Here is a 27,332-nt window from a genome sequence, read left to right on the forward strand (position 1 = left end):
AATAACAACTCAGAAGTGGTAAATATATGAATACACACAGAAATGAATACAGTATACGAATCTCACCCAGGGAGGAAGACACAAGTATTGATCTTGGCGGTTCAAAGCCTGGTGTCCCAAGGACTAGGTTCATGGTTCAAATGGGAAATAGTGGGTTTATAGGGTTCTAAGACAGTGTGTTTCCTCCCAGGGGAACTGAGGTTTATTCTGAAGGTGCTGTTTCCGACACCCACCTAGGCACACAGGTGACCTTATCACCTAGCCAGCTGTTCAGCTGCCTGCTGGCCACATCCTCCTACAGAGAGCTAGTTTTCAGAGAGAGACTGAACCCAAGTCCTTGGGTTCCTTGGAGCCTCACAGTCTTTGTAAGCTCAGATCACCCGTCCCTGGGGGGAGCAGGAGTGTGGTGAGCAGCTGCCGTGTGACCTGCAGCTTGGGTGCAGGCTCTGGAGCCGGAGAGTCTGGGCTCCAATCCAAGACCTATGACCTTGGGCAAGATTCCCAACCTCTGTGCCTCAGTTTTCTCATCCGTAAAGTTGGAATGATCGTTTTTGCCTGTATGGGTTGTTGGAAGAATTAAATAAGTTAATGTTAGTAAAGCCCTTGGGAAAGTTAGTGCCTATCACTCTCTTAGTAGATGTTTGCAGTGACCCTGTTTTTCCATCTGTAAAATGGGAAGGCATATTAGCTGACCCTCCCATGATGACATCTTAAAGAAAATGAGAAATTCTAGTTTTTGTAGAAGAAAGAAATTCAGGAAATATAATAAAAATATGGCATTATTGTTATGATGATGATGATGATGATTTTTTATATTTATTTTTTAGTTGTAGTTGGACTCAATATCTTTATTTATTTTTATGTGGTGCTGAGGATCGAACCCAGGGTCTCGCACATGCTAGGCGAGCGCGCTACCGCTTGAGCCACATCCCCAGGCCCCCATATTATTTTTAATTCTTAGAATAAATGTGTTAAAAAAGACTGAGAAAGATTTATCTATGGGATGCTTTGTCTGGGAGCAGATGATTACCTGCTGACATTAGGTCTTGCTGAAAAAGAGCAAGAATGTGTTTCTCAGGCACAAAGTGCTGCACTGAGGGAAGTGGGGCTTTGCCACAGCCGGACTCCTGGCTCATGCTTCCATGTCCTGCGGTCTGTTGCAAGGGGAAGGAGAAGCTTTCCTGCACCGCTGAGCTCTGCCCTTCCTTCCTAGAGCCAGAGAAGGGCGGGAAGGCCTTCAGACCAAGAGGAGTGTGGGCTGAGAATTGGTTGGAGTGTGTGTCTCCAAGTTGACCCACGTGCCATGGTCAGGAGGGTAGGGGACAGGCTGGGGTGCTTCACTCACCCTCAGCCCTGTGCTGGCTGGTGTGTGTGTGTGAGTTCCCAGAAAACACTTTGGGTAGGCAGGGCTCTGTGCTTGACAAGCTGGCATTCCAAACTCCAGATCTTCCAAACACCAGACCCCTGTGTTATTTTTAACTGTCCAAAGTTTTTTCCACGTGGTGTAATTGATGGGACTCAATAGCCTCGTCAGAGAATCTAAACTTCAGCTTGTTTTACATCCCTTGAATGGGCATGTGTCTGATAATCCAGCAGAAAGATACCCTGCTTTCTGAATCTACTGTTCTAAATCTTCCCGCCCACCCCACCCCCCACTCATCTCCAGGGAGAGAGGGAGCTCAGAGATAACCCCAGCTCCCTGTTTCTGCGGCTCCAGATAGTGGGAGGAAGATCATTGCTGTCTGTGACCTTCTCCTCCCTACCTCTCTCAGTCCCGATAGCGAGGGACAAAGCTGCATTTTCAGGGAGATAAAAGAAAGGCATTGAGAAGGTTGGTGTTCTCTCTCCCACTCTCCCTCTTTCCCCATGAGGGAAAGCCACTTTCTCATTGTCCTCTGGGGACAGTTCCAGAGAGATGCACTTTTGCAAGAGAGCATGAGAGATCTGGGGTGTCCAGGGACTGCCCTCCTTGTGACAATCGAGAGGATTTTCAGTTGCCCACATCCAGGAGAAAGTGTCCCATCTCTCACTGGCTGTCACGGGCATCATGAATTTCTGTAGCTTGGGTCTCACTTTTCTTTTTCCACCCACAGTGTGGAAACATAGTGCAGGAGGCCTTTTTTTCCTACATTTGTTGAGCATGTACCATGTGCCAGCTACTGGGGCTCTGTAGCACAGCCAACATGGGTCCTATCTCCATGGGACTTATGAACCCACTTGGAGAGATAGACATTAATCACATAACCACACAAACGCACAAATAAAAGTGAGATCCACATTATGTTGAAAAACTCAAGGAGAAACGAGAGAATACTGGAAGGAAACTTTTGGTCTAGTGTGTTGAGGGAACGTTTCCTTGAAGAGGAAACATTTCATGCCAGGCAGATGGAAAAGCATGTGCAGAGGGCCTGTGGTCTGTTGGAGGACCTAAGGAAGGCCACGGTGGCTGGAGTACTAGAAAGGGAGGCTAATGACATGGTAAGAGAGGACAGGAGAGGCCGGAACACTCAGGGACTTGGTGGATTGTTTTAAGGATTGTGTGCTTTATCCTCAAAGCAATAAACAGCCATGGAAAGGTTTAAGTTAGGAAGTGACTGGATCCAGTTCTTATTCCACAAATTCCACCCCTGACTATGGGGAGATTTAACAATGGGGCCTGAAAGGACAAGGTTAGTGAGTTCTGGGGAGGCCTTTCCAGGCTGTGTGGAAAATACAAATGAGACACAAACGCAAGCACAAAGGACAAAGTATTAGCTAAGAAAAGCTTCGATGCTAGAACTTTCCCCTCAACTGCTTCCTTCTTCTGGATCTTGGTGGTTGGGATAAACTGAGACCCCCTTCCCCATCTTTGGGAATTTTGGCTGCTGTGGATTGATTTATTTTCCTCCTACATGGAGTTATGCAGTTTGCCTTCCCCTACTGTCCCTATAGGTTGGGTCTCACGGGCCAACTGCCTGCTTTACCTGTTCTTTTAGGTTCCCGAGTTATGGTCTGAGGTATCTGAGATTGAAGGAAAAGTAGATTCCCTGGCTTCACCCTAGACTCCCAGAATGATGCTCTCTGGGCAGGAGGCCATGCAACCCTATTCTTATATCCTGGAAAGGTTGAGAACACAGCTCTCAGACCTGTGTATGCAACAAATATAAAGATATTTTACGTGTGTGTGTGTGTGTGTGTGTGTGTGTGTGTGTGTGTTGGTAGTAAAGGGTGCCAAGTGCTTTTGAGACCCAGGTAGTCTCTTCTGGACCATTTAGTAATACAGCTGAATAGTCTAGGGTCCTGGGAACCTGAGTGTCCCAAGTCAAAAGTGACAAAGTGTCTGAGTTTGTGGAGGAGAGAGTTCAAAGTCAGATGTCTGACTCCAAGTACAGCTTGACCTTCATCTCCAAGGTTTTGCATTCATGGATTCAACCAATTGTGGCTAGAAAATATTCAGAAGATTATTATTTATATTGAACATGTGCCGACTTTTTTCTTGCCATTATTTTCTAAACAGTTCAGCCTAAGAACTATTTACATAGCATTTACACTGTCTTTGGTATTGCAAGTAAACTAGAGATGATTTAAAGCACCTAGGAAGATGTGTGTAGGTTTGCACAAATACCATGCCATCTTATATAAGGTACTTGGCATCCATAGGTTTTGGTATCCATGAGGATCATGGAACAAATGCTCTGCAGATACTGAGGATACCCTTATTTCTTCACTTCTCTTTTCTCCCAAGTGCAAGTTAAAAAGTATTGAATTCTTACGATTTCCAGATATAGTTTTTCTTCTTTAAAAAAGATGGGTAACTTTTTGAGGGCTCATGAGACCCATCAAAAATGGGTATCCAGTTAGTACATAAAAGGGTAGAATTAGGTGAGTTTATTGTTATTATCATTGTTATAATTTTAGATTAGAGAAGACAGCCAGCCTGTATAAAAAGTAGGTGAAATATATCAAGAACTCCGCCGTATCCATCACCAACTTCAACAGCCATACTTGGGGCATCTTTTCAATGGTTTAGATTTTGCACTGTGATGCTCTTGTTATTTTTGTCTTTTGATTGAAATAGCTAAGAGGAGAGTGGGCAGAGGGCACAGGGAAGTTTCAAACTCTTCCTACCAGCTGTCGACCAGAGAGGGAGGAAATCCTCTGACACATCTGTTTCTCAAGGTAGAGTTGGGATGGTAGATCTAGGAAATGCCCTAGAGACACACCACTCTCATCTCCTCACCAACTGGACCCCACATAGGCCTGGCAAGATCTGGGATAGCCTTGGGTTGGGGATCTGGGTCCTCCATGACTTGAGACCCGACTCCCTTACCCATCCCCATCCCCGAGGTTCTGGACCTTTTGGGCTCTGGCATTTCCTAGCAAGAAGTTGAAGGAGACAGAACTATGAAAAGCTGTCTCGGGCTGTAGCAGCCAAAGTTCCAGTATTTAGTCACAAAATGAGACCTGGTGGAGTTAAAATGGGTCATGTACTTATCCCTTTTAGTTCTGCCTGCCCTGAAAGTCTAGAAGCTCCAAGGCAGCAGGTGACATAGGGCTGGTTCAGTGAATGCCATGGAATTCCAGGGGAGGAAGAGGTGGATTTCACGGGCTACCTGTCTGGGGAGGCTGGGCTGAAGGGGCCTTGACCATGGACAGGAGTTAGGGAGCATTCCCTCTGAAGGGAGGGGACCAATCTCTCAGCAGCCTACCACCCAGAAACTCCCTAGCACCTCAGCAAGTAGAAGACTCTGTCCATCACGCTGTGGGGGATGCTCAAGGGTAGAGGATACCATTTCTGTTCTCCAGGAACTTTCTTTCTGGTTGAGGGAAAAGACATACGTTGAATATTAATATAAATTGAAGACTATAAGACTAAAGATGTAAGTTCTGTGTGTGTGGCCCTATGCTGGGTTGTAATGCGTGCATCAGTACACAGCAGTCTTTTGTTTTCTTTAATTTTTGATTTGTTCTTCTTAGTTATATGTGACAGTAGAATGTATTTTGACACATTATATCTACATGGAGTATAGTTTCCCATTCTTGTGGTTGTACGTGATGTGAAGTTACCCTTGTCGCATATTCATCTGAACATTGGAAAGTGATGTCTGATTCATTCTACTGTCTTTCCCATTCCCATCCCCCCTCCCTTCCTCCCACTCCCCTCTGTCCAATCTGGTGAACTTCCACTCCCCCGCACCCCTACCATCCGCATATCAGAGAGAATATTTGCCTTTGTTTTTTTGGGGGGATTGGATTATTTCACTTAGCAAGATTGTCTCCAGTTCTATCCACTTACTGGCAAACGCCATAATTTGATTCTTCTTTATGGCTGAATGATATTCCATTGTGTATACAGACCACATTTTCTTTTTCCATTCATCTGTTGAAGGGCACCTGGGTTGATAGCTTAGCTAGTACATAGTGATCTTTTTTTTGCTGGGGGGTGGGGGCATCTGGGGATCCAGCCCAGGGCTTTGCGCATGCTAAGCAAGCACTTTACCACTGAGTCACACCCCAGCCACAACAGCCTTGTAGACGAATAATCACACTGGTTCCAGCTCTGACACCTGTACACCTATACTTTGCTCAGTGGCCCTGGGCTGTCCACTATACCCTGAACTCATTCAATCCCTAGGGAGCAATGGGATTCACTTTATCATAGATATGAAAACTCTAAGTTTAAGTCACTTGCTGGAGACCCCACAGCTGGCAGAAGTGGACCTGAGGAGGGAACCTGCCTCTCTGTTCAAGTGAGCTTAGGTTCAAAAAAGGAAGTGAGAGTACCAGCCAGTCGGGGAGTGGGAGGGAGGGAGGGGGCTGGGCAGTAGCAAAGGACCTGGTGAAAAGTCTGGCCTTGGTCCTGTAGCTGCTGGGGAGTTATTTAAGGAATGGTGGGGTGGACGTTGGGGTGATTAGTTTGCAGGATGGCTTGAGTGGGGAGACTGTTGCTGAAACATGGATGAAGTGATTGGGGTCTCTGGGAAAAGGAGGTGGGACCGAGCCTGGTCGAACCAAGTAATGAAAGCCTGCACAGCCCATCACACTTAATTAAAATCAAATAAACACTGCAACTAACCCATATCATACCAAGTAGGGATTAAGACTCCAGATCAGTACCAGGGCATCAGTGCTGGCTTCTATCTAGCTGCAGGGACAGAAGGCTTCATCAATAAGTAATATTTGTAAAATATGCATGTGCTCTGCTTTGATTGGGTCCCTACACAGGCATGGCTTTGGCCCTCAGTGTGGTACCCCATCCTCATCTCTTCTCTCCACCCCTTTATTCCTTCCCTATGGCGCAGTTGCTCCAATATTTTCCCCGAGAACTGTCTCCATCGCCCTGCTCTCAGCAGATGACTTCATCCCAGACAGCTTCAAGAAAAAATCCAAGTTGTGTTCCAGAAAAACCAGAAACTTCCTTTTCAGCCCTGTCCTCTGCCTCACTGGGGCAAAAGCCACCTCTTCAAGGGAGGTCCTCCTTGTCCACCCCATCTGATGATATTGTCCCTGCCTCATGTTCCCGTTATCCTGCCTTACGTTCTTCACACAATGTCAGAAGTCATATTTATGTGTTTGTTCATGTGTCCTTTGTCTGCCTTTCCTTTTGGAATTAAGTTCCATCAGGGTACAGACCTGGCCTGGTCCTCAGTGCATAGTAAGTGCCTGGGACATGGTAGGTGATCAGTAAGATAAATGAATGAGTGAATTCCCCTGGCTTCAGCCAGTGCCCACGAGTCCATCTTGCTCTTTTCTCCTGACTGTCCTACTGCCAGGATGTCCCTTTCCAAACTGATATCCTGAAAGCTGCTTCTTCCCCTGGGGTTCACCAAACAAAGATCTTAGGGTCATCTTTGATTCCTCTCTCCCCTCAACCCTACTTACACTTAGCCCCTAGTCCTACTGACTAAACTTTGACCATGTCTCTGGATTCTGTCCCAAACTCTGCTCTCTCATTGGGGCCATAGTGTGGTTCATGGGGACACTGCATTGTCTCTCCTCCATCAGGCCACCCCCATCCACAGGGAAAGCTTGACACCGTTCAGTTTCTGTGTACCTTTGATGGCGTCTCCTGATTATAGAATCTGTCTGTCTGTCCTTCCATCCATCTACCCACCCACCCATCTGATATTTACTGAGTGCAAACCTTGTGCAGCCATGTGCAAGGTGCTGGGGTAGAGAGAGCTGAAAGCACAATCTTTGCTCTCATATCAATTTTTAATCTTGAAGGAGGGACAGAAATAAACAACCCAAACCACTCAAGCATTACAGGTACTTTTTATTCGTTTATCCCTCAATTATTTATTGAACTCCCACTATGTGCCGAGCATCGTAGGTGCTGGGTGTAGAGCAGTCCATAAAACATCGTCCCTGCCCTGGAACTCACATTTTAGTGGGGGAGACCAACAATGGTCAAGTACACAGAATAAATGCTATGGAGAAAAATAAAGCAAGGTAAGAGGCAGGGTGTGCGTGTGTGTGTGTGTGTGTGTATCCCCTTATTGATGGAGGGTGCTCAGAGATGCTTCCCTGAGATGGCGATGATTGAACAGAGACCTGCACATGGGAGGGACTGGCGTGTCCAGATATCTGGGGAAGAAGCATTTAAAGCAGAGGGGACAACTGATGGCCTTTACCAAGACTCCTGGCTGAGAGCACAGTATGGGGTGTGTGTGCAGGGATGCAAGGAGGAGAGGGATCATTTCTACCCAGAGGGACCAGGGGACACTTCTCAGAGGAGGACACCAAACTCCCTCGCCCAACATCACAGTTCATCCTCTCAGGTCACCACCTCTCCCAGGATGCTGAACTTGAACCATGCCTGACCATGGACTTCCCGCCTTCAGACCTTTACTTCAGGACCCTGCCAGGACTTCCTCCTTGGATCCCTGCACCTCTCTCTACCTGATGAACTCTGTGTTCCTGCTCGTCCTTCAGGACCCCAGCCTTCTCCAGGCAGAACCAGCTGCCCTCTCTGCGGGTCTCGCAGGCTTAGTTCACACCAGTCCAACACTTAGCATAGTGACTTCTGGTGACCCATACCTGTACCTGTGCTGGTCACTTCCGCCTGTTGGAGCTCCTGGAGAGAAGGAATCTCCTGGTCTTGGGGCACACAGTAGGTACACATTCCTAGCAATTTCCTAGTTGACTGGAGGTGCATATCTGTGATCCCAGCAACCGGTAGCTGAGGCAGGAAAATTGCAAGTTCAAGGGCAGACTCAGCAATTTAGAGACCCTCAATAGCTTAGCAAGACCCTGTCTCAAAATAAAAAATAAAATGGGCTGGGGTGTGGCTCAGGGGTGAAGCACCCCCGGGTACAATCCTCAGGACCCCAAACAAAGCAATTTCCTCTGTTGCCAGGTCACCCCATCTAGATATGCGGGCACGTACACATGCCCTTTTCCTACATATCAGTTGATTTTTTTTTTAAAAAAAGTGCTCCAGCTCCCAGTGAAAGCCGCAGGGTCATGAAATTAATTTGTCACTCTGTTGCCAGCTTCACTTAGCTGACTCATGTCCTGAGAAGGAGTTTTTAAACATATGTTTCTCATCTATGTGCTAATTTCTCTTCCCTTTCTCAGTTCTCTTCCCCTCCAACTTGTGGGTGGTAATGGCCTTCAGGTGGTGGGCAGCACCTCCTCCTGTGTCCACTGAGCAGGTGTTTTCCAGCTCTGGGCCTGGGAGGAGGAAGGTGGAGCCTGACTCCGGATAGGCAAGAGCAAGTAAAAATGAAGTGAGAGTTCCATCCCTCTCGAAATTTATTATAGCTTACCAGTTTGTTTGAGAAAAGCCTAAGAACATACACACATTTGCTATTAACTAAATCATATATATATATTTACACACATATATACACATATATAAATTATAAATATATAATATGTGTGTATATGTGTATATATATATATATATATATGTATATGTGTGCACACACACACATTTATTTATTTTGTGGTATTGGGCATTGGTCCTAGGGATTCATTGAGCTATATCCTTATCCCTTTCTAAAACTCTTATTTTGAACCAGGCACAGTGGCACACTCCTGTAATCCCAGCAGCTTTGGAGGCTGAGGCAGGAGGATCGCAAGTTAAAAGCCAGCCTCAGCAACTTAGTGAGACCCTGAGCAACTTAGTGAGACACTGTCTCAGAATTAAAAAAATATGAAAAAGGGTTGGGGGACATGGCTTAATGAGTGAGGGCCCATGGGTTCAATTCTTGATACCAAAAAAAAATTTTTTTTTGAAATAGGATATTGCTAAATTGCTGAGTCTGGCCTCTAATTTATGATCCTTCTGCCTTGGCCTCCTGAGTAGCTAGGATTACAGGTGTGTACCACAGCAGTTGGCTCTGAATCATATATCTTTAAGAGGATTCTGCAATTTCCTTCCCAATGGGAATACAAAAATATTCCCAGAAGTCTTGAGATTAATTTAAGACACTTTGAGCACCCAGGGGTATTCTGAGTGCTGCACATAGAGCCATGAACAAAATGGTCAAGATTCTTGCCTTATTGGAGCTTACAATCTAGTGGGGCTCTCAGAAGAGAATCTAAGTAAGTAAATACTTGAGGTGGTGGAAAGATAAAGGAGGTAATTAGAGCAGGGAGTTGGGACAGGAAGTGTTAGGGAAGGACAAGTTGAAATAAGGTGGCCAGGGAGGACCCAACTGACAATGACCTTTGAGGGTCATCTGCCGGAAGAGGAGCCAAGGCAGAGGGAACAGCTGGCACAAAGGTCCTGAGGTGGAAGTATGCCTGATGTTTTGAAGAATAGCAAGGAGAGGCCAGTGTGGCTGGAAGAGAGGGAGAGAGAGGGAGAGGAGCTTGTCTTTGGAGAGGGGAAGCCCCTGGAGGGTCTTAACAGCCCTGCCAACCTGGCTGCTGAATAGAGAGTAGATGGACGAGGCAGAAAACAAAGCAGGAGGTCAGGAAGGGGATGGCGGGGAGGTCAGTGGCAGTAAAGTTCAGAGAAGTGGCTGGGTTTTGAAGGAATTGGATGAAGAGTGCAACAAGAGAAGAGGCGTCGCGATGACCCTAAAGCATTTGGCCAGAGCAAGTGGAAGACGAGCTGGTGGATTGCTGAGATGGTGAGGACCGAGGGGGCAGCAGGTGTGTGTGGGCTCAGCGTCGCACTTGGAAAGCTTGAGATGCCAGTTCCATATCTGGGTGGAAATGTCCCCTAGGCTGGTTTGTTGTCAGGCCCATCTCTCCACCTAAGGAGATTAGGGCCTTGTCTAGTGGGTCTCACCGGGACCTGCATGCAAACTGGTTGCCATAAAGGCACAGGGGACTGACTCTGGGCATGTGCCACTGAGCTGTAGTGAAACAAATTTATTAAAGCATTTGGGAATCAGGCCAAGAAATGTCTACTAGCACCAACTATGTGCATGATGAATGTATGCCAATTATATGCCAGCATGTGCCAGGTGCTGAAGAGAGATCGCAATGGCAGGGCTGAAACGGTTTGCCTTCCTGGAGCTTACAATCTACAGGCAAAAGCATGCGAAGTATATATTTGCACTGGAACAAATGATAATGCACAACTAATAGAAAACAGACCCTTTATGGATGAATAAATTAGAATATTTATTCACATATTCTATTTCCAATGTTTTAATAAAGTAAGAAAATTTGAAAAGTGTTTTTTTTTTCCCAAAGTAATTTATTTTTCTTTTGCTGAAAAATGAGATTTGGAAGCGCTGTGCACTGAGTATAGGCATTATCAAGATTCACCAAGGGCTGGGGTTGTGGCTCAGTGGTAGAGCGCTTGTGTAGCACATGTGAGGCACTGGGTTCGATCCTCAGCACCATAAAAATAAATGCATCGTGTCCATCTACAACTAAAAAAAAAAAAAAGATTTACCAAAGAAGGCTCAGTGGTTCTCCCATCATCAAGAATTCATATAGGTGACTGATTATGTCATCAAGATTGTATAAGTTTTCCCGGGTAGGGAAACTGCTATAGTCATGCATACTAGTACAAGTTTATCTAATGCATGCTCAAAGATGGGTGAGAAATATATTCTGAACATTTTGAGGGAGGATATGTACAACTAGAGCCAGGAGTTTGAATTAGTGTTGAGTACATATAATTCCAGGCAAATGAATAAGACAATTATTAATTCCAGGGAATACAAGTTAACCAGGGGAGGAAATGTAATCAGAAAATACTACACATATCAGCTCTGAGTAGTTTACATAATCACACTTACACAAACAGCAATCATTGAGAAAATAAACATATCTATTCAAAAATATACCCACGCACAGAGGTAGGGGGAGGAAGGAAGATAGACCGGGAGATGGCAGATTTCAGACAGGCAAATGGAAAAGAGGGGAACGGAGAGAAAGGAGGTGCAGGTGTGTGGCACAGACAGGTGAGGGAGAAAGCAGAGGTAAGAGAATGGTAAATCCCCCCTTTCTCCTGGGATGATAATAAAGTAGAACTGAAAAGTTAAGAAATAACAGTTAAAAACATAGTTAATGTAAATGATAAAATCACCAATTAAAATAACTAAGATTTACTTAGTTATTTTAAAGTAGGGGACCCCCACTTTGTACGACAAGCCTTTTAACACTAAATAAAAATGTTTTATTATTTCTAGGTTTTTAGTTGCAGATCGACACAAGTGATTCAAGTTTATTTATTTATTTTTATGTGGTGCTGAGGATTGAACCCAGTGCCTCACACGTGCCAGGCAAGTGCTCTGCCATTGAGCTACAGCCCCAGCCCCCACCCCCACCCCCACCAAAATGTTAATGAAAATCAAGTTAAAGCAATTGAAAAAAAAATGACAGCAAAGGCTGTAGAAAGTCTGGGGAGCCCAGCACCTGGGGGCCTGAACAGGCGAGGCCTGGGTTCCCTCTCCTCTGCCAAGTTAACTTACATGGTGGGCTTCCATCATTTTGGTCTTTGTGTCCCAGGACATGGGGAACTGGATTGGGGTGGGTAGTTGGGTGTTATTCTAACTCTTGGCATCAGATTAAGTTGTTCAGGTTAAAATTCTTTAATTTGGCCAAGATCCCAGGTGATTCAGGGGTGTCTTGGAAAACACCCCCTCCACCCTAAATCTCGAAGGGCTGGGAAGATGGCATTTACAGAATCTCCTTCTCTAGCATGAAAATTCTCAAGGTGGCAATTTTTAAATTTTTTGGGGGGTATTGGGGATTGAACTTGGGGGCACTCAACCACTGATCCACATCTCCAGCCCTATTTTGTATTTTATTTAGAGACACTGAGGTCTTATTTAGGTCTCACTGAGCAGCTTAGCGCCTCTAGGTTGCTGAGGCTGGCTTTCAATTCTTGATTCTCCTGCCTCAGCCTCCTGAGCCACTGGGATTACAGGTGTGTGTCACTGCACCTGGCTCCAAGGTGGCAATTTTGTCTTGTTCGTCTCTGGCTTCCCAGCACCTGGCTCAGTGCCTTCCACAAAGTGGGTGACTGGCAGGTAAGTTGAGGGCAAGGGTGGTGTGTTTCCCCTTCCCCCTGTCCGCCAAAAAAGTTCTGTCTCTGATGGTGGCTGACTTTGAATGAGCTGTGTGTGGGAGTATTGCTCAGGTCATCCCCCCACCCCCACACCTGCCCAGGGCATGGGTTAGGTGGAATGGGAATGGCTTGGGCACCAGAATGTACCAACAAGATGTGACATGTGATTCTAGCAGGTTTGGGGGGATGGTGTGGGTATGGGTGGAAGCCGCAGACAACAAATGCAGTTCATGATAGTCAAAGGGGAAAGGAAGCCAAAGGTCACGAGAGGCTCAGGTACAAAAGCTGCCAGCAGGGTGCTTGGCTCAGCTTTGGGAAAATATAGCTTACCAGGCGGCCCTGAAAGGGGGTCCTTTTTAAAATTTCATAGTATGATAAGTTTCAAACATATTGTATAACAGATCCTCGCATACCCATCATCCGGTTTCAACAGTTAGCAACTCATAGCCAGCCTTGCCTCATCTATAGCCTCCCCCTACCTTCCTACACTGGGATGATTTATTATTATTTATTTTATTTTATTTTAATTTTTTTGTGGTGCTGGGGATCGAACCCAGGGCCTTGTGCATGTGAGTCAAACACTCTACCAACTGAGCTATATCCACAGCCCTACACTGGGATTATTTCAAAGTAAATCTCAGGCATAATTTGGTCTGTAAATATTTCACTTTGTGTCTTCAAAAAAAAAAAAAAGGATTCTTTTAAAAAAATGTGATCATACTTTCATCTGAGTTCCTTAGTATTAGAAAATTCCTTAAAATATATATATGTGTCTGAATACATACACATGTACATACACACATACTGTTTGCAGAATATCAAAATGCCTTTGTTTTTATAGAAATGATGTGTATTTGTGACTAAGAATTTGAGCCACCCAGCAGTGAAAGGATGTCAGTGAACACATCATCCCATGTCTATCAGAGTAAGTCCACATAGAATAGATAGAAGATGAACATAAATGCTGTCAGAAATACTAATGTTCAAAAGGAATCTCCTAGTAGGATTTTAGAGTGGAGAGGGCTGAGGTCCTTTAGCTTTTGCTTCAGGCAGATAGACAGTCAACTCCTGGAGGGGAGGACTATGCCATAGGTACTTTTATTTACCTCCCACGCCACCATCGTGTCTGCCACTCTGGGGGCTGGTCAAATGGTATGGTTTGACTGGAAAGGGCCCTTAGGAAGCCAATTAATCTTAACTACTTAATCCAGGGGTACTTAACTACTAAGCCATACCCCCAGCCCTTTTTATTTTTGAGACAGAGTCTCTCTAAAAGTTGCTTAGGGTCTCACTATGTAGCTGAGGCTGGCTTCAAACTTGCAGTACTCCTGCCTTAGCCTTCCCAGTGCTGATTAAATCATCTTAAGGTTCAGGAGTTGAAATTCCTCATTGAGATCCTCCAGCTAGGCAGAGCCATCTCTCCTGAGTCTTCCTCATTTCAGTGTTCTCCCTGTAGCCCATGGGATATAGCCATGTCACAGAGTGGTGAACTGCACGAGCTTGAAGTCACACCCACCTTGGCTGGATTCTGTGACTTAGCAACTGTGTGATTTCTTTTCCCCACAGTTTACCCGCCATGAAGAGTGGATGAGATCATGCATACAGAGTTCACTGTACATTTCCTGGCATGTACCAGGTGCCCAAGAAATGTTAATTGTAGTTACTATTACTATTTGTCCTAATGACAGCAGGGGTGGTAACACTATCAGTATTTTCTTATTTTGTAGCGGTGGTCAACTAAAACACAAAGAAAGTTTAACACCCCTCCCCCACTCAAGTTCTAATTGCAGATAGCACCAAGTTTATGACTTTGACTTTTGCTTCCTTCCTGCCAAGACAAGATTATTTTATGTGGGAATCCTTTTCCTGCATTGCATCGTCTTCTGATTGGCCATTTATGTGCAGTGGTCAAGGTTCACGGATCTTCTCCCTATATGTGGTGGAGTGAAGCTGCCTGACGAGAGCTTAGCAAATAGTTATTCTAAGCTCTTCAAACAGAAACCCTGGGCAAAGGGCTGGGTGCAAGATGTCTGGCCTTCCCTGTCGCCCCTTCCATTTGCTGACTCAGCAGCTCTTCCAGGGCCCTCCTCCAGGTCCTGGGTCTGTCAGGTCACTAATGGAATCTGCTGGAAGTAAATTAACTCCTGAAAAAATGGCTCACAAATCACTCCAGTTGCTGGTGTCTTTCCCAGGATGGCTGGCACTTCCAATCCACTCTCGAGTCCTCTCCCCACGTTTCATACCTTTCCTGGGGAGACTCACTTTCTCTTGTGTGGTTACTGAGGAGCACAGAGGCCAAACTGCAATCTTAGCTCTTCCAGGGCAAAGCGGTGGCCCATGGGTGAAAAGTCCTGCTCGGTGGCCTGCTGCACCCTCCAGAGTGGGAGGCCGGGAGCCAACCTCATGCATTATTCACCTTGCTGGGTTTGGGTTGGCTTAACCACTTACTCCAAGTCAGGGCTGGGAGAGGGCGGCAGGGAGAAGAGGAAACAGCTCTGCTCTTAGCCTGGGCAAGGGCACTTCTTCCTCCCTGGTTAAAGGTGTGCTCTTTCCAAGAGACTATCTGCCGCAGTGTGGGATGTACACTCTTCCAGCTCTGTCAGGACTCCTCCTGTCTCCCTGGTTTTATTTCTTATTTTTTGGTACCAGGGATTGAACTCAGGGGCACTTGACCACTGAGCCGCATCCCCAGCCCTGTTTTGTATTTTATTTAGAGACAGGGTCTCACTGAGTTGCTTAGCGCCTCTATGTTGCTGAGGCTGGCTTTGAACTTGTGAGCCTCCTGTCTCAGCCCCCCCCCACCCCCCAGCCACTGGGATTACAGGTGTGCACTACCAGGTGTGCCTGGCCGGAAAGCAGTTTTGTTCTCTAGACCTGTGCAGGGTTTGGGGATCATCCCTGAATGATATTGGGAAATGATTTGCTTCCAGAAGTGCCAGGATTTGCCTCAGCCTTCCTCTTCCTTTTTTCCCCTGACCCCTCCTGTCTACCCCAAAAGGCGCCTCCTGTATCCCTGAGTAAATTCAGAGTGTTCTGGCTAAGGTCCTTCAGACTGCAGTAGAGGTGATCACAGAAGAGGGAGAGAAGTGATTCTGCTTCATAGGAGAGGGTCCAGGAGAAAAGATTTTGTGGGGTCAGATCCTGTGTTCCCTGGGAACCGCAGACAGCATCCTCCCTGTTTTCTAGATGAAAAAAGTCCAGAGCAGTCATGCCTTGCCCAAAGCCAGCACATGGGACAAACTCTGTGAAGGCCTGAAGTTTGGATCAGTGATGGAAGGATTTAGTGAGGCCACCTATCCCCATTAAACACTTAATTATTTTTTCTTTCCAATTCATGCAACTCTTTGGTAGCAGTAGTTGAGAAAGACTCTAGAATTTGTTTCCTGACATTCTTTGCCCAAGGGTAGAAATAACACCTGAATATAGGGATCATGACATGGGGCTCTTGCTGATCTGCAGTAAATCTCTAAAGACCCCTGAGGTATGAGGTCTCTGCTACCAGCACCCTGGTGTTATCCCTTCTCCTGTCCCAGCAAACCAGGACTGTACAATTTTTTGGGGGGCTAGATTTATATGAGTTATGTGCTGGCTCAGTAGAGCTTCTCCTCTTCCCAACCCTGACCCCCCTTGGCCAGTGAGTTTCTGAGATCGGCTTAGTTCAAAGGCTCCCTGCTAAACTAAGCTGCATAGAGGCAGGCTGGTATGAGGTCAGTGTTCTGTCTCCTACCATGTGCTGAGATTTCTAGCCACAACCCAGGGAGGTCTTCGCAGACCAACATCCTAGAATACATTGCAATGTACTAAACAGACCAACACAGCTGCCTTGTCAGATCACCACTCAGTTATTTTTTCTGTAAAATGGGGCCAATAAGAATAGTCTACTGTCCCCCCAGGGAGTCTCTTTGAAGAGAGGATAAGGGGTGGGCTGATTTCCTACCTTCCCCATTCTTATCTATTTTTTAAAAATCAGCAGGGTAAATAGACTATTCCGGATTTCATTCTGTTCTTCTCATAGATAAACGATAAGAGAGGCAAGCGGAGACCATCCCGGCTTATAAATAGGAGACATGGTCCCTGTAAGCCAGGGATGGCACTGGCAGAAGCCGGGCCCTAGGCCTCCCAGTTTGGTCTCTCCACCCCTCTTGCTTGTAATTTTTTTCATATTCCATATCAAAGTCTCAATCGTTCTTTCAAGTCCTATGTAGTCTGGGCTCTGATCATCCGGGGACTGCATGATTCTTATTAATATTAAAGGTGAGCGTTTTCTTAGCCTACTTTTTTTCGTTTCTAAATCAGTCTTGGAAAGGAGAGGGCAAAAGTAGAACCGGAAGGACATCTGTGCCCCAAAAGGAGTGCATTCTGGGTTGTTGTAAATTTGGGCTTCCCTGGTGACTTTAAGGACAGTGACTACCAGTGGGAACAGGGGCTGATCAGCTGAACAACTCCTGCAACTATTAGAAGGTTTTGATTTGGGGGTCAGGCTGAAATCGACAATTTGATCTTGCTGTCTATCTTTGCCAGGTACCAGGAATCCAAGAGACCCAATATGCACGTTTACCTTCATTTCAGATTCCAAATCACTGATTGGCTTATAATGACTCTAGCTGAGAACTAGAGTTTCTATGCAAGGGAAAAATAGTTGCTAAGTGCAAACTTTGTAAAAAATTGGATTTTCTTATTGGCCTCATCACTTCAACCTTGTTTCTACTTAATTGCCTTGCATTGATAAGGAGGTTAGGTCTCCATTTCTCAAGCTTCCAACTGAAATGTTCTGTAAATAAACACGAAAATAACCAAAGAGGTTGGTGTCTCTTGAAAAGTCTTTTTTTAAAAAATTTAAATTTATTATTTTGAGACAGGGTCTCTCTAAGTTGCTTAGGGTCTTGCTAAATTGCTGAGGCTAGCCTCAAACTTGTGATCCTCTGCCTTAGCCTCCCGAGTGATGGGGATTACAGCCATCCCTAACCAGCTCAGCCTTCTCTCTATAGGGGGGTTTGAAGATATTGTCCTTCTTAGTGTGACACATTCCAGGTGAAGCAGCCAAATGTTGATGGTATTGGGATGAAAGTTTACAGTTTATGTGTCTGTAAAAGAGCCAGGTGTCCCCAAGTATACTGGCTTATTTTGCATGGGATAGGAACACAAAAATGCCATAAGTGTTAGGAAATAAATGATCCTAGAGTTTTTTTTTTTTTCATTTTGTGATTTTAAATACTTAAAAGAGCAACACATTGTAAAAAAAATGCAGATTACAGAGGGGAATAAAACAAATGGGGAAAAAAAGGAGAAAGAAGAGACGTTCACTTTGTGCGCCCATTCTGGTCCCCACAGTTGAGGACAGTTTCTATTTATGTATGTATGTATGTATGTATGTATTTATTTATTTTTGTGTGTATCCTTCCAGATATTTTCTGTGCCTCTGCAAGAATGTGTATGTGTTTGCAAGGCTATGCCAGGATAGCTGTTGGTAATTGAAGTAAACAACAATCAGTTGTAAGGCAATTTCTCTTAGTTCTTCGACTACTGGTAAATTGAGGGAAATTCCATTCAGATCCTTTAGAAAAACCCTTCCCAATAAACGCTTCAATATCTCCAATAAGGTTACAGTGGGGCACATGGCATGGTCTCTGTGTAACGGTGCAAACAGTATCCAGCGTGTGACAAAGTTATTCTAAGTGTTAAACAAAACGCAGACTAAAAACATTCAACTCTGCAATCTGTGTAAGGGAGAAACCCTGCCTGTGTAAGCCGAGATGAGATTATGGGCTGTTTTTATAATATTTGACCAGTGGTGTACGCAACACTTTTCCAGGAATCTCAGAGCAAAATAAATGTGTAACGTGAGAATGTGTGACATTTATGGTCACACACAGTGACAGGCAGTGATCTTCCTGAGCCTGAGCTCTAGGAATCTCTGGATCAGTTCTCTTAAGATGCAAAGATTGGCCAGGCAGGGGGCACTGCCTCTGTTTACAATGGACAAATCCATCCTCTCCCCAGTTGAGGGAGGGGGTGCGTCCAGATTTCAGGGTTTCCTCCTCTCACCGACTTGGTGGTCACAGTGCTAAAGAAGGGTTTTTGAGCTCAAGCCCAGTCATTGGAACTCTTTCTCTGATTCTGGGCTTGGTGCACACAGAGCCGTGTCTTCTGACCCTGTTTTGCTCTGTGACCTCCTTGGCGCTCTAGGAAGAAGCCTTGAGGGACGCCCACACTTGCAGTGACTTCGCGGCCACCTCCTCCTTTGTACCACTTCTGTAGTTTCATTCTTCTGCAACTTGACTGTCTCCGGAGAACCAGATCTGGGGCCCCGAGCTGCTTTTATCCCCTGCTCTGTCGTCCCTTCGGCTACCTGCAACACCTCTTAGCTTCCGAGTCTCCAAAAGGGATAATGTTCTTCTTGAAAGCATCTTTTGAGGATTAATTGATGTCTGCTCTGTGCTTTGAAGAGAGAGAGAGAAAGGGAGAGAATCCTGTCAAATTGCTCTGCTGTCCTCAAAGCTTGCCCTGGTTCCAACTGGTGCCAGGCCTGGCCAATGGGGACACAGGAGAGCTGTCCTCTCCTGGCCGCCTTTCTGGGCATATCGTGTGCCTCCTCATTACCCAGTGTAGAAGGGCAACTGCCCCCAAAGGGAGGAGCAAATCCTCAGGTGGACATTTTGTACATTGTACTTTTTTTTTTTTTTTTAAACTAGGAAAAGGAGTATTTGCATCAAAATGATCCTCCCCGCCATGGGAAGTTAGTTTGTTGGCCATCTGTGACATTTTCTCATTTGGAAAATTGTTCTTTCCTTTCTCAAAGCTTTGTAGGTGGAGGGGCAAGAGTAGTTATGATCTGCCACCTCTCAAAGAAGTCCCTTTGCCAGGCCATTGATATGTTAATTTTGTGTGGTTTGGGGAGGAAAAGGATGATAACTACTTCAAGATAAACCCTTTCATCTCAATGAATTCTTTGTGAGCATTAAGAAATGGAACTGGCAACCTACTTACTGGAAAGATCCAGATAACGCAGTGTGAGTTCAGAACCTGAGGGTTCTAAGGAGAAGATGGATGAGAAAAAGAAAGGTCTATTTTGGGGACCAACCAAACAGAATTAAAAAAAAAATCGGTCAAGACATTCTGCCTTGTCATCATCGGGCGCAAGGCTGGAGTGCCAAGCCCACCAAGCACAGGGGAGTCCTCCTCCAGGGTCTTGGCTGGGCGTCAGGATGTGAGGAGAGATGGAGGGCCCAGGCTGACCTTTGCAATGGGGCAGCCTTCACTTCCTGGCATCTGATCTTCATAGAGTCTCTCAAGCATTTAGGGGCTTGTTTCCCGGCACAGGTCTTATTAATAGAGACCATGTTCCTCTCTTCTAAATTATATTCCCGGCTTCTTGAAAAATGGAAAGATTTGGCAACCCTGAATCTTCATTCCACCAAGGGGACCATCAGTGGCTACTGCCCACTTATATAGCGTGGTGGGATGGCCACTTTCTGATTCCCCAATTTGGACAAATATTGGCTTCTCACCTATCTGGGGAGGTAATGAGAAGAAAGAGTGTTGATTTTGAAGCACATGTGGGAGTCTAAGCATGAGTGAGCGGTGCCCGGATCCAGGCCCAGAGGGGATTAACCTTACAGAAAGGTCACCCCTCAGCAGGTTGAGGGTATGTAATCTGAACAACAGATTTGAGAAGAGTTAATCTGGGGGTGAGGCGAGGAGAATCAGATTATCATGGTGTGCAATAAAAGATGTTTGTGACCTGTGTGTTTAAAAAATGAAGGGCCTCTCTGGCATGCCCGTGGCTTTGGAGCTGCGATCGTGGATGAGTGTGTCACTGCGGAGAGACTGAGTGGAGGGACCAGTATTTCAGCCCCTGGGATGCCCACCACAGGGTGTGTGACATCCAGGAGCTTGATAAATATTACCTAAGAATAGCCAGCATGGACTTGCTCATGAACTTAACATTGAGATCTGGGCCAATTTCTCTCCTTCCTTTCTCAGTTTGCTTATCAGCCAAATGGAGACCATATAGGAGGTGTTGCAAACTCAAATCTCCAGAGGGTCAGGCAGGCCAGGTACATAAAGGAAAGCATGTCTGGATGGGAGGAGAAGAGGGAATGGAGGGGGCTTTGGTGGACTAGAAGTTCCTGTTGGCCCAGGGAGATGGCCAAATTCATCTCCTGTCATTTTTTCACATGGGCAGGGGGAGCTCAGTGTGGTCAGAGCTCCTGAGTTTCCAACAGAGGTTTGAAATTGGAATTTATAGATGAACTCTAGCAACTTTAAATGCAACTAATTTACTTTTCAAAAAACACAGTACAGACTAAAGAAAGCAAATCCTGGGACCATATTTGACCTAGCCCTAGGTTTGGATAAGGCTTCCCTACCTGGCCTCTGCCTCTGCTTTGGGCATGAGGACAAAGGAGCTGTTGTGACTGAAGGATGGCTCTGAGGATGAAGTCAGGGTGAAGGTGGGACGTGAAACTCGGACTACCTCGCCATGCCGAATGGGCAGGTCTAGACCCTGTGGGCTGCAGTGAGGGTAGCTGCAGGTATCGTGCATGGGGATAGGTAGGAAAGTCCAGGGAGGGGAAAGTGTGTAGGCCGTGGGTGGCAGCTGCGTGGGCAGGTTGGTGCAGAGGTCGGTGAGGCAGCAAGAACAGGCCAGGGAGCAGGAGAGGGCAAGAGCAAGCTGGCACGGACCTTGAAGTTGAGGCGTTTGCCCTCTGCCCTCATGAGCCTGTTAGATGCGCGCACCCCCTCACCAACTCTTCACAGAGGAAAAGCGCCACAGTCACCAGGAGAAGCCCTGTGCGTGGGTATCTCCTGGGATAAGTGCAAGACTTGGTCCAACCCTCCAAGGGTGCCCTGATAGCATATCAGCCTGCCACACAGGGAGAGAAGCGGAGCAGCATAGTGATTTAAGAAAAGGATAAGTTTGGGCTCAGACAGTTTTGGTGTGACTTTTAACCTTTGTCATGTACTAGCTGTGAGGCTGGGTCAACTTACTTACCTTTTTAGGAGGCCTGATTGGCTCCTTTGGGGATAATAATGCCTATCTTGTGGGGTTATGGTAAGGATTAAGTGAAAAGGAATGCCATACGGTATGGGAAGTGCTTAGTTCAGAACCTGGCACATAGAAAGTGCTCAGACTGAGCTCATATGAGACAAGCAGTGGCTTCAGTTAACGCATGGTTAAACACAAAATCCATTGTCTCTGCTGAGAGCTGACAGCAGATGCAGTTGAAGTCCCTTCCCCCAATGGCAAACACTTTCCTAAAACTTTCTGGCCCCAGTTCCTGTTTGCCAGGAGAGCAGGAGACATTGTATTCACCTGAATAAGGGTCATTTACAGAGTTTGGGTAAGTTAGTTTGTTTGGCCCAGGTTCCACCTGTATTGCATAATCACACCTTTCATTCAGCTAACAAATATTTACTGAACAACTACTATGTTCCAAGCCCTAAGAAAGGTTTTGGAGATGTGGAACACAGTAAGGTGTTGAATCAAGCATATAGGCTAAGCTGCTGTAACACAGATCCCCAGAGAGAATAGCTAAATAAGACAGGGGTTTATTTAGCTGTCAAGTTAAGCCCTAGGTCTAGTGCACCAGGTTGGTAAACAGGTTTTTTTTTTTTTCCCCTCCTTTTTTTTCTCTTTGCATCCCTAGGTCTGTGTTTCAGGATGTGAGAATTAGGAGGGAAGATGTCCAAGGCAAGAGGACATTATTAAAGAGCTCTACTCATATCCTATTGGCTAGAATTTAGACCACACCTAGCCACAGGGATTCTGGGAAATGTAGTCTGGAGCAGATGCCCATGCATTTGAAACTGGAGCTAGGAGTTATGATGAAAGGAAACAGGATTTTGAATACTGAGGCACAGTTAGCAGATTATGCTTTGGAAGATAGAGAAGCAATTCGACACTTATAATATAGCTAAGTAAATATTCCTCTCAAGAATACCAGCTGAACTGTTAAGCAGAGAAATTTGTAGTGGCTCTTATGAAAGCTTGGGCTTTGGAATCAAACTTTTGGGTTCAAATCCCAGCTCCGACATTTATGTTTGGTACCTTCCCCACAGGTTTGGCATGAGGATTAGGTGAGTTACACCTGGCTCAGAGCAAATGGTTGTGAAATGTAAGCTATTGTTACTGTTCGGGAGAGAGGGTAGGATGTGTTCAAGAAAGTGAACTGACTCAAGGAGATCTGGGGAGTCCCTCTGGGGTTACCCCAAGAGATCGTGGCTCACCACCTTCAGTTTTCAGTTTCCCACAGGCCTCTTTTCCTTGAATGCAGCAGAGGGGTGCTGGACCCTTGGCCCCTCTTATCATTGGGAAATATTAAAGAAGATGAATCAGGCCATCTGTAGGAGCTAGTGTCCTGAAAACAAAACAACAAAACAAAACAGAATCCATTTGTATTTGCTTAGATTGGAACTAGGGAAAGAATTGAGAGAGGATGTTTTAAGATCCTGCTCAGCTTTCCATAGCTTCAGTCAGAGCAAATGAATTTAGTTGGTGGTCTACAGATCTCTGTGGGAAGAGTCAGAACCTCTTTTCTTGGGTGTGTCCCCCAGATAAAGGGATCTAGAGATTATTTAAAAACTCTGCCATTTAGCTAAATATAAGGAACGGTGGGCAGTGAGGCCTCACGGGGAGCTCAGGAGAACTTCGCCCATGGGGAAAGACTCGGTTGCCTTTCTAGGGTCCCTTCAGCAAGGGGAGAAACTTGAAAAGGCTGCTCACACCGGGCGCTGTGCTGGCAGGAGTTACGGTGTCCTCTTACAGGGAGCCAGGTGTCCTGTGATATGCAGAAAGTATCACATTCTCCATCTTCTGCTGGTGTCACGTGGACAGAGAACCTTCCTTGCTTCTGAACAAGAACTTCTTTAGCTTTCCTGGGAGCTAACACAGTGGATAGGTTTTAGTAGAAAAAGAAACATATGTTGGAAATGGTTTCCACAGCTCTTGGCCCCATCTTGCTTCCTCTTAACACTTAGAATTGGACTTCATACTACTCGGGCAAATGGCATTGGGGGCTGTGTTGCAATGGGTGCCATTTTAGGCTCCCTAAGACCATCTAACATCTAATTGACTTCTAGGAAATGGGATGGACATAAAAGAAGGCAGCATGTGCTAGAAGATTTGTTGTGTTTGGGACCCTGCCCCCCACTCCATGCCTATGGAGAGGACATCAGAGATCCACCAGGCATGGGCATAGCACCTGGGGCCTGGGTAGGATGAGCTCATGGGCAAGGAGGAAGCCACTTTTGTTCTTGCCTGCCTCTTGACCTCTAGATGTCACAAAGATCCACACCCACCAGTCTGGGTCTGTTGGTGGCCATGGTCCAGGGTTGTCACCCACATCTCCAGCTCATGCACCTCATAATCTTCTATATCATAATTTCCAACTGGACCTTTATTGCCCCTTCCTTACCACTGGGCTCAATCTTTTATTCTTCCACTGAGGAAGGCATCTCATGGGAGTTTGGTGGCTGAGGGGGCTGATTATACTTAAGCTTCCCATCCAGGAAGGCATCAAATGAGATTATTTATTTATTTATTTTTGTTGGTACTGGGCATTGAATCCAGGGGAACTCTACCACTGAGCCACATCTCCAGCCCCCGCCGCCCCCCTGTTTTTTTTTTTTTTTTAAATTTTATTTTTTATTTTGAGACAGGGCCTTGTGAAGTTGCCCACACTGGCCTTGAACTTGTGATCCTCCTGCCTCAGCCACCAAATGGCTGGGATTATAGGCATGCATCACAGTACCCAGTTTTAAATGAAATTTTGACATTATCTTTGCATTATATTTTGTTGGTATTCACCAAATTGCCCGTCACAAAATGTTAAACTTATGTATAGTCAGTGACTGGACCACACCAGCTATGGGGCACACTGAATTCATATGCAACAAAAATAGATCCTCTAACTCTTTTGAGATCATAATTGCTTTTCACTGTTGTTGAGTTTGTGTGTGTGAAAAGTGTGAATTTGTTAAATGTGAACATCTCTCACCTGCTGTAAATGTTATAATCGTGTTCTGTATTACTTTATTTTTTAAAATAATTTTTTGGTGGTCAATGGACCTTTATTTTATTTATTTATATGTGATGCTGAGACTTGAACTCAAGGCCTCACACATGCTAGACAAGTGCTGTACCACTGAGCCACAACCCCAGCTCTATTACTTCATTTTTAAGTAACCAGGACACCTGGGCCTCCCTCATCCTGAGAGAGAATCTGGGTTCAAGCTTGCTGGATCTGTGGTGAACAATCTTTTTTACACAAGAGGACGATTTAGGGAAGATAAGTGCACATATTTATAGGACATCATTTCCCTCCAGTCACAATGAAGGAAGCTTTACTGAGTCTTATGACCCAGGCTGGGCAGGGTATCAAGGATGTTTGGTGTCTAATTTACCCTGTTCAGTGACTAAATGACACCGTCTTTTAGTCACTGAAAATTCAACCTGGAGTAGTTAGAGACCGTTCCCTAACTTTTCATTCTGTGATCAGACCTCTGGATGCCTGTGTGGTCCTCATCCCTACATGGACTATAACCTATGATCCACAGACGAGTGCTTTATAAATCTCTGTACCTTTTTTGTTTAACATAGTGCCTGGCACATAGCAGGGAATTAATACCTATTTATTAGGAAGCAATATGGTATAACTTGTTAAGGGTTCAGACTTTGGAGTCAGATTACTTAGTTCTTTCACTTATTAGCTGTGTGACTTTGGGTGATTTACTCTCTTTGGGCCTCAGTCCTACTATACACTAAGGATTGTATCCTTACTTCATAGATGGGGGGGTGAGCTCTTAGAGAAATTTCTCTAAGAAATGCAAACCCTACATAAGCAATAATTATTACTAAATTATTAATAAACCAAATGGAAACCCAGGTTTACCTGAGGTGCTAGAGCCTAAGAGTGATTCTTTTCCATCTCTACCTTCTATTTTGTCACCAATGGTCAGAGCTCTTCTCCAGTTTTTCTTGGTGAAAATAGATTTGATTTCCATGTAAAATAATTAGGCCTCTATTTTTCTCATTCCAAACAATTTTTAAAAAAGGGAAACAAAAGGACCCCCCCCCCAAAAAAAAAAAAAAAAACCAACTCAAACAATAACCCCGGCTGTTTGTGAACTGAACCTGGGGTCCATTTGTAATAGATAGCGGGAGGGATTAATTATCCTGCATGGAGACTGCATATCTAGATCTTGGAAACTGCTCTTTTCTAAAGTAAGTGTCGGTTTCTCTGTTCTTTTTCATTTCTTCTCACAGAATGTTCTTCCTCCATGCTCAACTAATCTCTGGATGACAAGGGAGAGCTCCCTGGAATGACATACACCAGACAAAATCTGGCCCCAAGACTTATCCACTCGATGACTTCATTCTCAATTGTGTTTGCTTATTTTTTGTTGGCTTTTAAGTTTAAAAAGTTGGAGTACATTCAGAAAAGTACACATATGTTCAGCCAATACATGTTCACAAGTTGAACAGGTTTGTGTCACCAACACTCAGGTTAAGGCACAAAACTTGCAGACTATGGAAGTCCAGCTAGGTCCCTTCCAGTTGCTCCAACACCCTCTGCCCAATCTCCAGTCCCACTCAGGGCAGCTCTCCTGCTTCTACCCCATCTGGTGGAACATTCTAGTATGTCTGGATTTCCTCTTCAATGTTGCATTTGTGAGGCTCTCCCAACATTTTGGCTATATTAGCCTTTCATTCTAGCTATTGTGTAATATTCTGTTACTATTCTATATTCTATTTTCTACTATATTCTATAGTACTCTATACTAGTCTGATATACCATGATTTGTTTGCCCATCTTACTTTTGATGGACAGGCAGTAGTTTTCGATTTGGGAAGTCTGTGAGCTGTGCTGCTTTGGATGTGCTGGTGCATGTCTCTTGGAGACCTTCAGTGTATATAGTCACAGTGAAATTGCTGGGTGCATGGAGTAGGCTTTTGTTTGGTAGATGTTGCCAAACATTTTTCCAATGTAAGAGTGTCTATCATCATCTTGATTTTAATGAAGAAAATTATTCTATATCTAGATTTCACTTGAGGTTTAAAAGAACACCAACACTAATTCTGTTGGTGTTTCCTTGTCTCAAACTCTCCTTTCATGCTTATGAGCTCCATGGTAAACAGATACATTCATTCAAATTGCTAAAATTACTTCTTTTGGGGGGGGGGCTCTTGAAAGATTTCTAGAATTATCCTTGAAATGGAAACTTTTGGATCTTCTTCTCCCACCCTGGCCAAATCCCACCCTTTCCCGCCCCAAGAATGGAAAATACAGTCGCCACACTACCTGCAAAAAGAAGAAGAAGAAAAAAAAAAAAGTCCTTGCACCCTTCCTACACACATCTTTTTCAAATGAAAGTTACAGCTTAGGGGGCTTTTGAGTGAAAATCAAACACCTGTGAGATTGCTGATTTTCTAAAATTCAATGATTGGATCATTCTGCTCACAACTTCAATTATAGTTTGCCCCTCTTTGAAACTGGATGAAGTTGGGTAAATAGAGAGTCAAAAGCTCCTCTGTCCAGCTCTTAACTTTCCCTCATAAATGACCACAGAGCAAGGTGCTTCAGAAATGCAGAGAGATGAAAGGCCTTCCCAAACTAGCCCAAGTACCTTGTAATTAGGGACCCCTGAGTCTCAGAGGGAATTTAATCCAATCTAATAGTTTTGGCCTGCTTCTCTTCTCTGATCCCCAAACAACAAGCTCAAAGTAAAACATTCTACAGAAAAACAGCAAAACTGTTATTTCAAATGCTGCTCCCTTGTAAAAATCTCTTGCCAAAGCGCTCTCGACTTCTGCAGCCTGGGGCAGTTATTATTTTATTTTACAGATGGGAAATGAAGACCTGTAGGG

At 45.1% G+C, this 27,332-nt stretch overlaps 1 protein-coding gene and 1 non-coding gene across 4 annotated transcripts in view; one reads left to right on the forward strand and one right to left on the reverse strand.

The window, feature by feature from the left end:
- Nucleotides 1-27,332, forward strand: part of Dpf3 (double PHD fingers 3) — a 259,933-nt gene that overhangs the window by 16,510 nt on the left and 216,091 nt on the right. The gene's annotated exons all lie outside the window — the stretch shown is intronic.
- On the reverse strand, nucleotides 12,996-13,069 carry Trnav-cac (transfer RNA valine (anticodon CAC)). The gene has a single exon. It is a non-coding gene; the product is annotated as a tRNA-Val (tRNA).

Source organism: Marmota monax, unplaced genomic scaffold (genome assembly GCF_021218885.2).
Source record: "Marmota monax isolate L192 unplaced genomic scaffold, Marmota_monax_Labrador192_F-V1.1 WCK01_AAM20220418_F8-fsc00017, whole genome shotgun sequence".
Classification (NCBI taxonomy): domain Eukaryota; kingdom Metazoa; phylum Chordata; class Mammalia; order Rodentia; family Sciuridae; genus Marmota; species Marmota monax.